This window comes from Gossypium raimondii, chromosome 6 (assembly GCF_025698545.1).
Source record: "Gossypium raimondii isolate GPD5lz chromosome 6, ASM2569854v1, whole genome shotgun sequence".
Lineage (NCBI taxonomy): Eukaryota > Viridiplantae > Streptophyta > Magnoliopsida > Malvales > Malvaceae > Gossypium > Gossypium raimondii.
In genome coordinates this window covers 44,387,717-44,403,837 of record NC_068570.1, presented here as the reverse complement: position 1 = coordinate 44,403,837, position 16,121 = coordinate 44,387,717, and the positions used below count along the sequence as shown (strand labels likewise).

The following is a 16,121-nucleotide window of genomic DNA, read 5'->3' as shown; positions in this document are numbered from 1 at the left end:
TTTGCTTTCTAAGTGCATAAATTTTCCAAAAACTCAATTTTTGAACTTTTAATGTGTTCTAAGTGTCCTAAAATGACTCTTTGATAAATCCTAATGATTTCATATGCATGAAAATGCAAAAAGTAAGCATGATGCATATGATTCATCAAGCACAATAGGTTCATTAAAAAAATTGACTAAGTTAACCAAACAAAGTCCATTTTAATAAGTTTAAGGGCATAAAAAATAAATCATGCTAGACAAATAAGGTCAAAATAGATCAATCAAACACATTAAACTCCCCTACCTTTTTGTATATAAGAGTCATGTAACTCATACAAGCATGCCTTTTCAATATATTTAAAAAAATTATTCAAAGTGCATTGAAAAGATTCAATTAGAAAGTTAACACAAGGTGGTCAAACTTAGTTCTGTCCTAAGTGTCCAAAATCTTTCCTTGTCTAAAGGTTTTAAAATTATCAGCTAATTGATGCAAAATGTCTACATATTCTAGAAATATATCACCTCTTTGGACATGATATCTAATGAAATGATGTCTTATTTCAATATGTTTAGTTCTAGAATATTGGATGAGATTCTTAGTAAGACAAATAACAGTAGTATTGTTACACTTGATAGGAATGGTATCTATTTCAATTCCATAGTCCTTAAGTTGTTGTTTCATCCATAAAACTTGAGCACAAGAACTACTGGCGGAAATGTATTCCACTTTGATGGTGGACAACACAACACTATTTTGTTTCTTTGAAAACCATGAAATTAGCATGTTGCCTAAGAATTAACAAGTATCAAAGGTGCTCTTCCTATCTAGTTTGCAACCTCCAAAATCCACATCTGAGAGAACATGCAAGCTAAATGATGAATTTCTAGGATACCAAAGTCCTAAGTTAGAAGTGTCTCTAAGGTACCTAAAAATACTCCTAGCGACTTTTAAATGTGATTCCTTAGGGCATGATTGAAATCTAGCACACAAACAAACACTAAACATATTATCCAGTCTACGTACGGTAAGGTAAAATAAATAACCAATCATAGACTTATATAATTTAATCTACATATTTACCTTCTTCATCTTTGTCAAGCTTTATGGAAGGGCTCATAGGAGTGACTTGAGGTTTGAGGATGTCCATCCCAAACTTGCTGAGTGTTTCCTTTGTGTACTTGGCTTGATTGATGAATATGTAACAACCTGTTTTCAGTAGTGTAAAAAATAGTAGTTTCATGACCATAATTCTGACGTGTGAGTCTATAAATAATATTTATTTAGTATTTATGAGGTTATTAGAGTGTCGTATTAAAGTTTAGTTCGGTAATTTTGATGTTTTGATAATTAATTAAGGAAAAAGACTAAATTGTAAAAGTTGCAAAAGTTAATCACTAATTAGCTTTTATGGCCTAAATGGGTTTAAAAGTATTAATGAATGGATATAAATGGAAATTAATCCATTTTTAAAGCTAGTGGTCGGTTTTATGCTTAGTTAACTAAGTTTTATAATTAAAAATATTAATTAAAATAACATTAAAGTATTATTAATAATAAAACAAAAAGAAGCCAATGTCATCTTCCCCATTTATTTCTATTTCCAATCAAAAACACCACTGTTGTAACCTAAGAGCATTCGGTCAAGCTTAGTCCTTGCGTGTAAGTCAATTTCACACATGTTTTTCATGAATTTTACGTTTTTGAGATCGTTGTAGCTTAATCTAGCCATCGCAGGGACTATTTTGAAATACTGTCAAAGTTTTGAAAACTTACCATTGACGTTCTTGAAGATTTTTAGATGTTAATGCTTGAGTTTGAAGCTTGATGATGAAATAGGACTAGTTTGTAAAGTAATTTTGAATAATTTTGAGTTTAAGGACTAAAATGATAATATGTTGAAATTGGCCTGAATTTCTTGTAAATTTTGTTACTAGTGAGCTGTAAAGGGGTGGAATTGAATTTAAAACTATGGTTTGGGGTATAATTATGAAAAATAAACTTGTTTCGATTTTAGGGATTAAATTGAATGAAATGAAATGCTTTAGGGAAATTATGAAAATTTTAATAGGAAGTCATATCCATCTAATTGAACGTTATAATGTAAATGGGCTGATAAATTGAAAAAAAATTAATATATAGATCAAGAACTGATAGATAATCGCGGAAAAGAGAAAATTGCACACTAGTCCTTGATACTCCTATCTTTGTTGTTTGGCCTTGGTAAGTTCATACGTAAGTTGAAATGGAAATTGTCATAACGATATATGTAATAAGCCCAGATGAACATAGGATATGATACAATTGGTATGCCAATAGGTTATTTTGCGTGCTATACGGGACTGATATGTGATGACATGATGATATATTACATATTATTATACACTGAATGTACTGAAATCCAACATTTTTTGTAGATTACCGAGTTATATTTATAGTGATCCTAGTGTGTTTCCTTGGAAGGATGTGAAGCCTACAGGCTAGACTCTTGTGCCCATGCCTGCTTTTGGTAAGATTAACTCGGTTGAACATTCTAGCATGTCTTGGGTGGATAACCGCATATTCGTATATGTTCATATTAGTTCATTGAGCTAAATCATGATTGTTAAACGACGAAATGACTTGTATTGATGCTTGGTAATAATGTCTTGATAAATGACTTGAAAATATGTGCTCATGCTTATGGATATTATATCGTGACTTGGTATTGAATGATCTTGTATAGCTTGAAAGGTTATATGACCTGTTTATAATGAACTCACCTATTGAAATGCTTGTGATGAAAGTATTAAGTGTTAGTTAATTGTTTTGTTAATTTTGAAATGTGACATTAAGGTATGTTATATTGTTTTTCTACCTATGAACTTACTAAGCTCAGTTGAAGCTTACTCTGTTTTATTTTCCTATTTTCCTATAGTTTTCGTTTTGCAGAACTAAGTGATCAGATCAACTTAAAGATCACACTATCCGACTATCTTTTGGTAGACCTTGAAATCGTTATATTTCAAATTTGTGGCATGTAATAGGAGTAACTTGTATATATATACACGTGTGTGTGTGTGTTTGGTAAAAGATGTATGTTTTGTGGTTTTATAAGAGATGTGTGCTTGTTGACTAAGGATCTCATAGCTTAGCATAATGATTTGAATGTGGTATTTAAGCTTGATAGTTGATAGAATGAGATATATAAATAAATTATAAGCTGATATGAAATACTTGGATAGGTAAAAATTTGGTTGGAACTTATGGTAATATGGTTGGATATTTAATTTGGATGTCATGAAATAATATCTACATTGGTTCTTTTGATGGAAAATGTATTAGTGATTATGCCTTGGTAAATGGTTGTTAGTTGGTGAAAGAAATTATGACATTTTGATACTTTACATGACATTGTTTAGTTAAGCTTCAATTGAAAGACAATGAAGTTGAATTTTAGGGTTGAATGTTGTTTGTGATGGTGGCTATGACATATTGCTTAGAATTAGGCAAATGATATGTTTTGGTATATTTTTGGTGTGTTTAGAATTGGTTTAATGAATGGTTAATGGCATGCTTGTGGCCTAATTAAGCAAATATGTGAATGACTTCCAATTTAAGGTTCAATTTAGCAGACATGAGTTGTCACACGATCGTGTGTCACACACGGGCAAGTGACCCGGCTGCATGCTATGTTTGTTCAGGATGTTTTTGATTCCACATGGCCATAGTTAGTTGCAAGGCTTGGCGACATGGTCGTGTGACTTAGGCATACACGACATGAGTCCATTACATGGTTTGACGACATGACTGTGTGAAATTGCACCACACAGCCTCAGCTTGTCACACGGCCATGTGACCCCTGTTTAGCCTTTTTACCTAAATTTTTATAAAAGTTTAAGATTAGTCCTAAATTGTTCCTGAGTTGGTTTAAGAGCTTTGTAAACTCGATTGAGGCTTGATTTTGATTGTGAAACATATTATACTTATGATATTGAATGCTTGAATGTTTAATTTCGTATTTAAGACAAATTCGTGCATGCTAAATGTTGTTAACTATCGTAGCATCTTATAGCTCGAGTCTGTTGACCAAACAAGGTAACAACCCATACCCGGTCCGGTTGCCGGACCTAAGCTACATGATGTTATAGAAGATAACAAAAAAATACATGTAAATCTGATGTTTAACACTCAAAACGGTCATTAAAATGTTTATAATTCAAGTAAGTTATAATTTACACATCAATCTGAGTCCCAAACGAGCTTACGGAAGCTCTTAAACCATCTCGGGAACAAATAGGGACTTAATTGTAAACTTAACAAAATACATGGAAATTTTAGTAAATAGGGTCACACGATTGTGTGGCCAGGTCGTGTGATAGGCTAAGGCTGTGTGGTGTTAAATCGCACAGTTGTGTACTCCAACCGTGCTAAAGACTGAAGCCATGTAAATTTGAGTCAGATGGCCGTGTAACAATCTAAGGTTGTGTGGACCTAAATGAAAATATTTTCAAACACTCACACGGCCGTGTGCCTGGGCCATGTGTGAGATGAGACCATGTCAATAATCACACATCTAAGTTACTAGTGGCACACGACCGTGTCAAACAACCGTGTGTGATACACAGCTTTGTGACAAACCGTGTGACATAAAAAAATGACCATTTTTGCAATTCATTAAACCTAAGCACTTAAGCTTTCAAAAAAAAAAATCAATATACTTCAAAATCTTGCCTAAAACACATTAAGAAGTTAAGCCAAATCATGATACAAAACAACCTAAAGTTCCTAACCAATATGCCTCATTTGGCACCACAATATAACAAAACTAATTCTATCCATTCAATTCAACCATACCATTCATGCATTGGCTGTACATTCATCATAGAAATATTATTTCCATATGATAATACACATTCAATTTAGGCATATCTCCCTTTACTTCATATATGTACAAGTTTGATTTAACTTACCAAAATCAATATCATCAACCTCACTTTCATACAATACCATATAAACATACCAAAATGAACCAATTACATGCCACTTATAACCAAGCCAAGATGAACCAAAGATTACAAAAAGAGATGTTGGATAGTGTGAGCTCTAGAAGTGATCCGATGGCCAAGTTCTGTAAAAGCGCAACTACATAAGACAAGAAAATAAAACAGGGTAAGCATTGATATGCTTAGTAAGTTCATAGTATATATTTTGTGCTATTATGAACTGATTTTGGTTGAATTGTGAATATATCTATAATATTAGATTAAATTTATAAATTGTTGATAATTGGTACTAAAAGTGAGAAAGAACTAGGGGTTTATTTGAAAGCTATGTACTTTTGAGGAAATATGATTCGTATGATGTGGTGAATGATTCTGATTTGGTTATGACATATATCCTAAAATCATGAAGCGCCGTTGACTTATAAATATTATGAATCCTATGTAAATACCCGTTTGAACGTGGTAAACGATTAGGATATGATTGGCATGCCAATAGGTTTAGAATGCGCGCTTGTACAAGTTTGCACTTCGATAACTTTGATTGCACAATCGTGCCTCTATTTCCACTTCGGTGCCTATGATTGTACAATCATGCCTATGTTTGCACTTTGGTGCCCCTGATAGCACTATGATGCTCCCTGATGTGGTGTCGTTACCCAAGTATCAAAATCATCACGGACTGTCACACAATTATATGTCACATATGGGTAAGTGACATGGTTGTGTGCTTTGTTTGTTTAGGATGATTTTGATTCCACATGGCCACAATTAGTTACACGGCTTGACAACATGACCATGTGACTAAGGCATACATGACATTAGTCTATTACATGGTTTGGGAATACGACTGTGTGAAATTGCACCACACAACCTTAGCTTGTCACACGACCGTGTAACCCTTGTTTAACCTTTTTACCTAGATTTTTGTAAAAGTTTCAAATTAGTCCTGAGTTGTTTCTGATTTGGTTTAAGAGCTTCATAAGCTTGATTGAAGCTTGATTTTGATTGTGAAACATATTATACTAATGTATTGAATGCTTGAATGTTTAATTGCATATTTAAGATGAATTTGTGCATGTTAAATGTTGTTAACTTTCATATAATCTTATAGCTCAAGTCTAATAACTATCGTAGCATCTTAGTGGTATCAGGGATATGGTTTAGTTGATTCTCAAAATGAACGTAGCGTGTTTTGTGTCTAGAATTACATACCATGTAAACATGCGATAGTGTGATGTTATTTGATCAGATCTAACCTTTCTTGTAGATTTAAGAATGTCAACAAAAACTAATCATGTTGTCATTGATGAGGTAGAGTAATGTTTCAGCTTCTAAACAAGAAGTAAGTCATAGTATTCTAGTTCTGACAAATATAACACCCCAATTTGAGAGGATCTAAAGTTTTGGGCGTACAGAAGTAGACCGTCTGTTTGGCTTGGTATTTTCCGTCCAAATGACATTTTTGATGTATACGTGTGGGCGTATAGTAACCGCCACTTGAGTATGTAAGAATTTGATTTCATTATATTGTTCTATATGAAGGAGATGTTCGTGTTAAGGGATAAAAGTGAATTATGGGATAAGTATTCACCAAAGGTATAATACACCTAATTTGTATGGAATACTATGCTAGTTAGACTTTAAGTAATCTGGTTAGAAACCAATTGTACAGTTCAACCTAATAAGTTTGATGAAGGGAACATATTTATACTTTCCTTGAAAATTGTAGGCCAATAAGAAGGCAAGTTATGATACGTATGGCACTTGTTAAATTCCACTAAGCAAGATGAGTCATAATTATATACGAGAATGTGTTTTGAAAAGGGTTCTTCCTTCTTCTTCTTTCTCTTCCTTATGTGGTATCTACTGAAACCTTCCTTAAATCTAAATGTATCCTACCTCGATGATCTAGAGGCTAATGTTCTTTTTATGATCAGTAGTTACTTCGCATCAGGGTAAGTATTTCAACTCTACATGTTAAGCTCTAAATGAGTAAATCTGTATTTGGTATATGAATAGTGAGATTGTAAGTAAAAAGTTTCTACATGGAATTGACAATGGTTGAATTGATAAAAAAACTTGTATATGTAAGAGTAGTAATGATGTTCTTATGTTTTATATGCAACGGTTGTTGCGATTTCATGGTGGAAGTTTGAATCTGGAGTTTAAGTTGCTGTACCTAGGTGTCAGGTCAGTTCTACACTAACTCTTGTATGTATACTGTTCATATTGTGAGTCATCTATAGAAAATTGATTGAATTATTGATCTGAAGTCATGAAGAGTATAGTATGTGGTGATTGGTGTATGAGTATTGAAACATTGAAGTATGACTAAGTATGTATATGTCTAAAATGTATGTTATGGGATGTTTGTTCTTTTTGGTTGTATGGTAGTGAAGTAAAAGGTTCAATTTAGATTGTGTCAATGCATAAAGAGTCTGTTAAGAGATTCTTTGTCTGTTCATCGTGGTGGTGTCTAATGGAGTCTGTCAGGATTGAAAACATGAATTCTAAATGAAAAGTCCATGACCATGGCATCCCCTAAAAAGAACTGAGGAATGGTGATTACCCAATGGGGTTCTCTGCGTGTCCCAAGATGATGATGGGAAAACCTCATGTAATGTGAGTTTAGGCAAATCCATATCGTAAACACGATAGTAAAGAATAGACTTAGTGGCAAACTCTGAAAAGAGGAAGCCTTTGTGGCAAATTTTGAATGGATCAGCTTAGTGGTGTGTTCTATTTGGTTGCCTGTATGGTGTATTCTTCTAGGTCTATGTGGCATGAACTGTTAGGAATATCTAGTAAGTTGTGGATCTGAATGTTTGTCTCTATGGTAAAATATGAGTAAGTTTTACTAGTTCTATAATAAGTATGACTAAGATAAAGTATTGCTATGCTCTGGAATATGAATTGAATAAAGTCTTAAAGGTTTTTCATGAAATAGAGATGTGTATCTGTATGTCAAGAAGGGTATCTGTATGTCAAGAAGAGTATCTGTTATGATGATATGTTAGTACGAAAAGTAAGGGGTATTGCATCTTCTTCTAAAATTATTCTGAATCTAAGTCAATGCTATTGTGAAACATGAGATTCTGTTATAGCATGATATGAAGCTCAACTGGATGTTTTACATTGGAATTATCAATATGGATATATGTACAGAACTAGATCAGGGTATATATGAGTGCGAACCAATAGTATGAAACTCTATGTAAGTATCCGCCATATGTATGTATCCACCCAAGACAATTTCAGTAAACAATTGATTGAGAGAAGAGCATGGGTTAAGCTATGGATTGTGGGAAGTGGTTTCTAAGGGTATATTCTTTTAAGAAAGTTTTATGGAACAAGAGATTTTTGGAATGATTGGAAGGATTCATTAGTTAGCAATATATGAAAGATTAGGTATATAAGGGTATGAAAATTGATGTATAGAGAAATGATAAAACTTTATGGTATCCACTGAAATAAATGAGACAAATTAATATTTCACCCATAGAAATTTCTACGAGATTGCAAAGCCTCCATCAAGGTATGGTTAATGAGTTCACTAAGTACTCTTGTACTTACAGGTTGTTGTCTCTTTTCAAGTTTGTTAAGAAGAGGCTTCACGTGGAGGGACAATGCTAAGAGTATGCCAAGTTGGTGGTGGAGTAGGTTGTTATGCATGCAGTGGATTTGTGGTGCAGTCTTGAATTCGTCCTTCGAGTCTGTCTTGAAAAAAGTTTCTAACTTGTAAAGATTTGTGTCAATGCTGGTGTAATAAGTTAATTATCACATATTTTATTCTAAAGTTTCAAATTTTAAGTTTTTTTGGAAGCTTTTAATAAAAGTTTTTAAGTTAAATAAGAAAATATAATATGTTTTTGTTAAATGTTTTATATTGTTTAGTAGCATTCGAGATTTGGACCAGGTGAATCAGGTCGGGTTTAAGGTGTTACAAGTTTGGCATCTGATCTTGGTTCAATCAATTATTGGATAGCTCTTCTAGAAGGTGCCCTATATGCATAATATGCCAAACCTGGCTTAGTCTCTCAGGTATGTAAAAGATAGTTGTCATTGTAAAGTAATAAGTAATACGGGAGAGAAGGATAAATGATCGATTCATTAAGAAAAATGGAAGATATTACATGGTTCCAAAAATAGCAAAATGAAATATACAACTAAGAAAATTCTATTTCTCCTCCCAGTGTGTGGGGTAGATGGTTCTGTAGGGACCTCTTCTTTGGTAAGAACTTCATCTATTTGTTCAACACCCTTCAGAGCCTGTTCTAATTCAATAGACCCGTCAGAATTTTCTTTGTCAGGCGTGACTAGGGTGAAAAAACCATCTATATGTTTCCATTTAGACTGAAATTCTTCCTATTCCTTTCCTTTAGGATTGTAGACATCAAAGTTCAATGAATCAATAGAGATATCTTTTGGACAAGAAGCCATCTGGGCATGAAGAACCAAGTTAGACTTTAATTCTTGAAATGCCTTAGTTAAATTCTTTGTGTTGTCTTCTTGGTACCTTTTGAAGGCTTTATCACTAGATTAGAGTAGACTATTCAATTCAGACTCGTGGCATAGTTTTTAGACCTTGAGTTGTTTCTCTAATGACTTGATTTCCCCCTCCAATTACTTATTAGTCAACCGTGTTTCTACACACATAGATTTCCAAGCTAAGACACAATAATTCAGCGGATTGATCTTGTCCTTGTTAATCTTATCAGTTCAGCGTAGATTATTTATGGTTTGTCCACTGAATTTAACTGTCTCCTTTAAATTGGCTAACCTGGCATTGTAAAGAGCATTGATTTCTTGACGGAAACTACTATAGAGACTGTACTCCACAGAGAAGGGTTGTGAGGATTCTGCGATTAAGGAGAAAAAAGACTGTTCTAGTTTGGAGGAGAGGAAAGTATGGAAGGCTTCTTTCATCTGAGGTGGAATTGTGTTGCACTGATATTGAAAGACAGAGGCTGGGAAATATAGGAAGATATGGATGCATACAGGTTATGTCATGGAAAGAAGTTGTTGGCCTCTGTAGAAGAGGATGATGGGAGTTGAGGACTGGTATGAACCTTTGGCTGATGTACTAGTAACGTCTCTGATGGAGCTTTAGCTAGTGGAGGATCAATAGTTTGAGTTGGAGATTCTGATGGTTGGGCAAACGCCACAGGAATTACATGAACTTTAGGAAGAGCAGGGACTTCAGAAGAAGGGACTTTTAAAGTTGAGAGTCCCTTTCTAAGCCTACACAGTTTAATTTGTGGGAATTCACTCTCATTTAATTATGGAGTGTCCTCCCTTATTCTAGGACTTTTCTAGTATTTTCTTCATGGATGGTTTATTTGAAGTGTTAGCGGTGATTTTCTCCTTAGTACATGCATCACATAAAAGAGCATTGATGTCCATGTTAGAAGCTTGATTAGGCAAAGTGTGAAATTGTGGAATGGACCCTGCACCATCAATACAAGTGTTAGTTCACTTGAAGAAGAAGAAGTAGGACGGTGTATACTAGGAGTAATAAGCCAGATTTGAGAAAAAAATTGACAGATATCATATAAGTAATAAGTGGGCTCTCCTGCTCACTCAATTAAGATTTGAGCTAGAAGATTGGTGCCACCATATGGCCAGGCTTCTAAAGATGAAGGGATGTTGAAGTTATCCAACCAGTTAAAGGGTTCAGTGGTATGAAAAGCATTTGGGCTCTGGTTTTCCAAACAGTACTGGAAAACATTCCTGACTATAACTAATTCCCCCAACTCAAGAGTACACCTCCTGTTCAGATGTTTGAATTGCTTATTGGCAATTTTCGAGTCCACAGACTGATTATGAGAACTGAATACATCGCCAACACACTCTGTATGCATAACAACCTAATATGGCACTTTTTAGGCGTAGCCCTGATATCGTCCCTCCTAGCGCAAACTCAAATCAATTCGCCTATAACAAAACACACACCCGTATAAGTTTCTAAGAACTTAGTGAGGAAAACATCATTTACCTGTGTCATTTCTGCACATCTCAACCTCTAACTTATTTTGATTATTACATTGTTTTGAACCTTCAACTTAGTCACTGGCGAATACTCCCTGGAAACACGAAAATATACACACTTTTTCATGCCCATTTTAACTCAAATTCATGCAGTTTCAGAAAAATTCTTCTCGAAAAATATATAATTATTATAAAATAATTATTTTGTACTTAAATTATTAACATGTTGAATTTTAATTAATTTTATATCAAATTTTGATTAATTTTGATTATTTTCGACAGATATGCACAAAGGGCGAAAAGCGGCTCGACAGACACTGCTAGAAGCGCAAAATCGAGATGCAATTTTGAAGCATCAAGGCGAATTGATCTTTTAGCCTAATATTGTCCAAATTATTTTTATTAATTTATAATATAATTAATTTTAATTTTAATCCAAATTAATTTGGGTTAAATAAATTATTATTAATTAATTATGAAAAGTGACCCAATTAAGTTGAACCGAGAAAACCAATCCAACCGAGCACTGGGCAACCCAAAATCGTCCCACATGCTGACCCAATCAGCTTGTTTGGCTGATTATTTGGCTTGCAAAATAGCCCTTGAAGACTCCTTCAAATTTCATTCAAACCCCTCCACTATTTATGCCTTTCTAGATTTGCCCCTACCTTAAAATAGCAAATTTGAAACATTCAAATTTGCCACATGTGTGGCCGGCCATGAGGGGACTCTATGGCTGCTAATTTTTGATAATTTTAGCATCCATCTCAACCTATACATACCCCCTTGGCTGCTCCCTTCAAACACATCTCAAACCCATTCATTTCTTCATTTCTCTCTCACTTTTCTCTCTTCATTCCCTTCCATTTTTCTTCATTTTCTTCCCCTATTCCTTTGTCGATTTCACCTTGAAAAAGAGTCATTCAACCACCAATTAGAGAATTATTCGAGTGTTCGTGGAAGCCTCGGTTCAACAAGAACAAGCGGAGAAGGAGGAGCGGAGCAAACTAGTCAAACCTCGGAGAAACACTGGATTTGATTCTTGTTCCTTATCCTTTTAATTTTATTGTTGTTATGAACATGTCTATGAATATTTGTGATGTTGATATTTTTAATTTAATTAATATGGCTTAAATTTAATTCGTGTTAGGTTGATTGCATTTCATCTACTTGAGTTATTAAAATTGTGTTTGTGTTGTTATAGGCCTCGGTAAGATTTTTGATTAAGTAAAACCATGACTAAGTTATTCTTGCATTACAATTGTAAGGTAACTAATGAATTAATTATTTAAACAGATTGAAATTGTAATTAATTAATGTGATTCTTAATAAGTGCATGTTTATCATCTAATGTAGCAAAGGGTTAAATTAGCAACGGTATCTAACGATACATTAGCCTTGCATAACTTGCAAGATTATTGTGATTAAATTATTTCAAGGTAGAAATACATTATTACCTCACATAATCTTTTATGTGCTTATGAGATTGAATTAATTGTTTGAATTGGCATAGAGATATGTACAAGAGATTATTTTAATTTCATAAGTATATGTATGTGCATTAACACATTTGCTTATTAAAATTTGTTTAATCGGTTGAATTGACGTAGAGATATAATCAAGAGATAAATGGGTTTTGGTAGGTAAGTATGTTCATAAGTTAGCAAATTACCGAGTTGCGATGAATTTATTCGTAACAACATAAACATGAGTTTAATAATTTTAAGTTAAGAAATGTAATAGTTTAGCACAATTATGTCATCTTGATGAAAATCATCTTTTAAAATCATGCATTGGAACTTTTATTTTATTTTTTATTTTACTTATTTAAAATCCTAGTTTTTAATCACCTCCTCAAATCAAAATATTTTTCTTCACCAAAGTGTTTTTAAATTGCATTCATAAATAATTCTTTGCAAAGTGGGTATGATAACTCGACATTTACTTGTCACTTTATTACTTGTTGCGAATGTGTACACTTGTACATTTCCGTCGTTCCAAGTTTTTGGTGCCGTTGCCAGGGATTGTTTTAAAAAGTCATTATTTTTAAATTTGTGAATCTCGCATTTTGGTTTATTTGTCTGTTCAATTTTAACTTAATTAATTTTTATATGTTTATTTTAGGTGTTTATGAGTATTGATCGAATAATCGATTTACTCCTCGTAGACCTTGAGATTGAAAGAACTTTTAGACAACGAAGAAGACAAGCAAGCCAGAGAAGGACCGAAGAGATGAACTTCGAAAATCAGAATTAAAGAAACGGAGCAAACCCTACTCAAAATCCTATCCTTATTGTTGATGATAGGGATAGAGCTCTAAGACAGTATGCCATGCCAGTGTTTCATGATCTTAAGTTGGGTATTAGTAGACCAGAAATCGAGGCACAACAGTTTGAGCTGAAGCCAGTCATGTTCCAGATGCTTCAGATAGTAAACCAGTTTAGTGGAATGCCTACCGAAGATCCTCACCTGTACTTAAGACTATTTATAGAGGAGAGCGATACATCAAGTTAGCTGGAGTACCCGAAGATGCACTACAATTGAAGCTGTTCCCATATTCGCTAAGGAACAGAGCTCGAGCCTAGTTGAACTCGTTGCCACCAAATTCAATTTCCACATGGCAAGAGTTAGCAGAAAGATTCCTCATGAAGTATTTTCAGCCTAGCAAGAATGATAAGTTGAGGAACGAGATCACTACTTTCCAACAAATGGATGATAAGTCCTTGTATGAGGCATGGGAAAGGTACAAAGAATTATTACAGAAGTGCCCTCAGCACGGAATCCCTCATTGCATCCAACTTGAGACATTTTATAATGGTCTAAAAGCTCATACGAAGATGGTAGTGGATGCTTCTGCTAATGGTGCTCTCCTTTCTAAGTTTTACAATGAGGCTTATGAAATCATCGAGAGGATAGCCAGCAATAATTATCAATGGCCAACCAATTGAGCAGCGTCAGGAAGACGAGTCGCTGGAATACATAAAGTAGATGCTCTCACTTCACTCGCATATCATTTATCCTCGATTTCCTCAATGCTTAAAAATTTTACCAGTAATAGGTTTAATAGTTTTGTAGCACATCCACTGAATCAATTTAAAAATTTAGCCTGTGTCTAGTGTGGAGAAGGACATATGTTCGAAGAATGTCTACCAAACCCAGATTTCGTGTATTACATGGATAACTAGAACAAAAACTGAGTAAGACAAGGACTACAATCCAATTCCTACAACCCATCGTGGTGAAACCACCCTAATTTCTCTTAGAGTAACCAAGAGGCTGGACCCAGTAACACATGCGCCCAACCTAGACCGACCCAGCCACCTATTTTTACCTAACAAGTTTAGAAACAACCTCAAGCTAAACCATCCAATGGCTTAGAAAACTTGTTGAAGGCATACATACCCAAGAATGATGCCTTAATCCCAAGCCAAATAGCTACATTGAAAAACCTGGAAAACCAAATGGGCCAGCTTGCAACTGAACTCAAAAACTGACCGCAAGGTGTTTTACCTAGTGATACAAAGAATCTGAGGAATCCTGGGAAGGAGCATTGTAAAGTATTGATATTGAGGAGTGGAGAGACATTAGAACCCAGCACCGTCGAAGTTGGAAAGGAGCCACCCGATGCTCAAGACTCAGAAGTTCAACCGAGTGTTGAAATTTCAGTTTCACCAGAACCGAAATCTACAAAATCCAATAAGACAACTTTTAAACCAGCTAATTCTGATAAACTAACAACTATGTTAGACGCAAAATTTCCACAGAAGACGAATCCAGTTCTAGTAAAGAAGCCTCCACCACCCTACCCGCAAAGACTTCAGAAGTAGAAACAGAAAGTTCAATTCAAGAAGTTCCTAAACGTACTCAAGCAACATCATATCAACATCCCGTTGGTTGAAGCACTTGAACAAATTCCGAGATAAGTCAAATTCATGAAGGATATCCTATCAAAAAAAAGAAAACTTGGAGAATTTGAGATGGTAGCGCTAACAAAGGAATGCAGTGCATATCTTCAAGACAAACTACCCCCAAAGTTGAAGGATCATTGATGTTTTACCATACCTTGCAATAATTGAGTAACATATTATGGTAAGGCACTATGTGATTTGGATGCAAGTATCAACTTGATGCCCATGTTAATATTTAGGAAGTTGAGGATAGGTGAAGTTAGACATACTACAGTTACACTTAAATTAGTAGATCGATCCTTAGCACATCTAGATGGAAAAATCGAGGACGTATTGGTATGTGTAGACAAATTTATTTTTCCTACCGACTTTGTTATTCTAAACTTTGAAGCAAACAAAGAAGTGCCAATCATCCTAGGAAGGCCTTTCCTAGCAACTGGAAAGACCCTTATTGATGTGCAGAAGGGTGTGCTTACTATGCGTGTTCAGGACGACCGGGTAACATTTAATGTTTTTAAGTCTATACGATTTCCTAACACAATTGATGATTATTCTGCAGTGTCCGATTTAAAGAAATTAATCATAGAAATGGAACTCAACTATGTTGAGGACCCACTGGAAAAAATTTTGACATCAGACCCTCTAAATGATGAAGAGGAGGATGAATACTTAGCGTTGCTAGAAGCTAATCAAAGGGGATTTAATTCACAATCCCGTTTTGAATCTTTGGAGTTAGAAAATAGGGATTATTGCCAACCAAAAGCGTTGATCGAAGAGCCACCTAAATTAGAACTGAAGGTACTTTCCTCACATTTAAAATATGTTTATTTAGGTAACGTTTCTACTTTGTCTGTGATTGTTTCAGTGGAATTAACCGTTGGGCAAGAACAGAAACTCATCCTAGTATTGAAACAATTCAAGAAGGCTATCAAATGGACCATAGTCAATATTCGTGGCATTAGTTCGTCTGTATGCATGCATAAGATCATCCTGGAAGATGGCGAAAAAGGGATGATTTATGGACAGCGATCACTGAACCCCATCATGAAGGACGTGGTAAAGAAAGAAATTATCAAGTGATTAGATGCAGGTATAATGTCACCCATCTCAGACAGTTTGTGGGTAAGTCCAGTCCAATACGTGCCAAAGAAAGGAGGTATTACGGTCATTGAAAATAAGAATAATATGTTGATACCGACTAGAACGATTACAGGATGAAGAATTTGCATCGATTATCGGAAGTTGAACAAGGCGACTAGG

General features: G+C 34.6%; 1 non-coding gene across 1 annotated transcript; it reads right to left on the bottom strand.

The window, feature by feature from the left end:
• Positions 1 to 13,628: 13,628 nt before the first annotated feature.
• On the bottom strand, positions 13,629 to 13,735 carry LOC128042038 (small nucleolar RNA R71). Its single transcript, XR_008197246.1, has one exon. It is a non-coding gene; the product is annotated as a small nucleolar RNA R71 (small nucleolar RNA).
• Between the last annotated feature and the right edge of the window lie 2,386 nt (positions 13,736 to 16,121).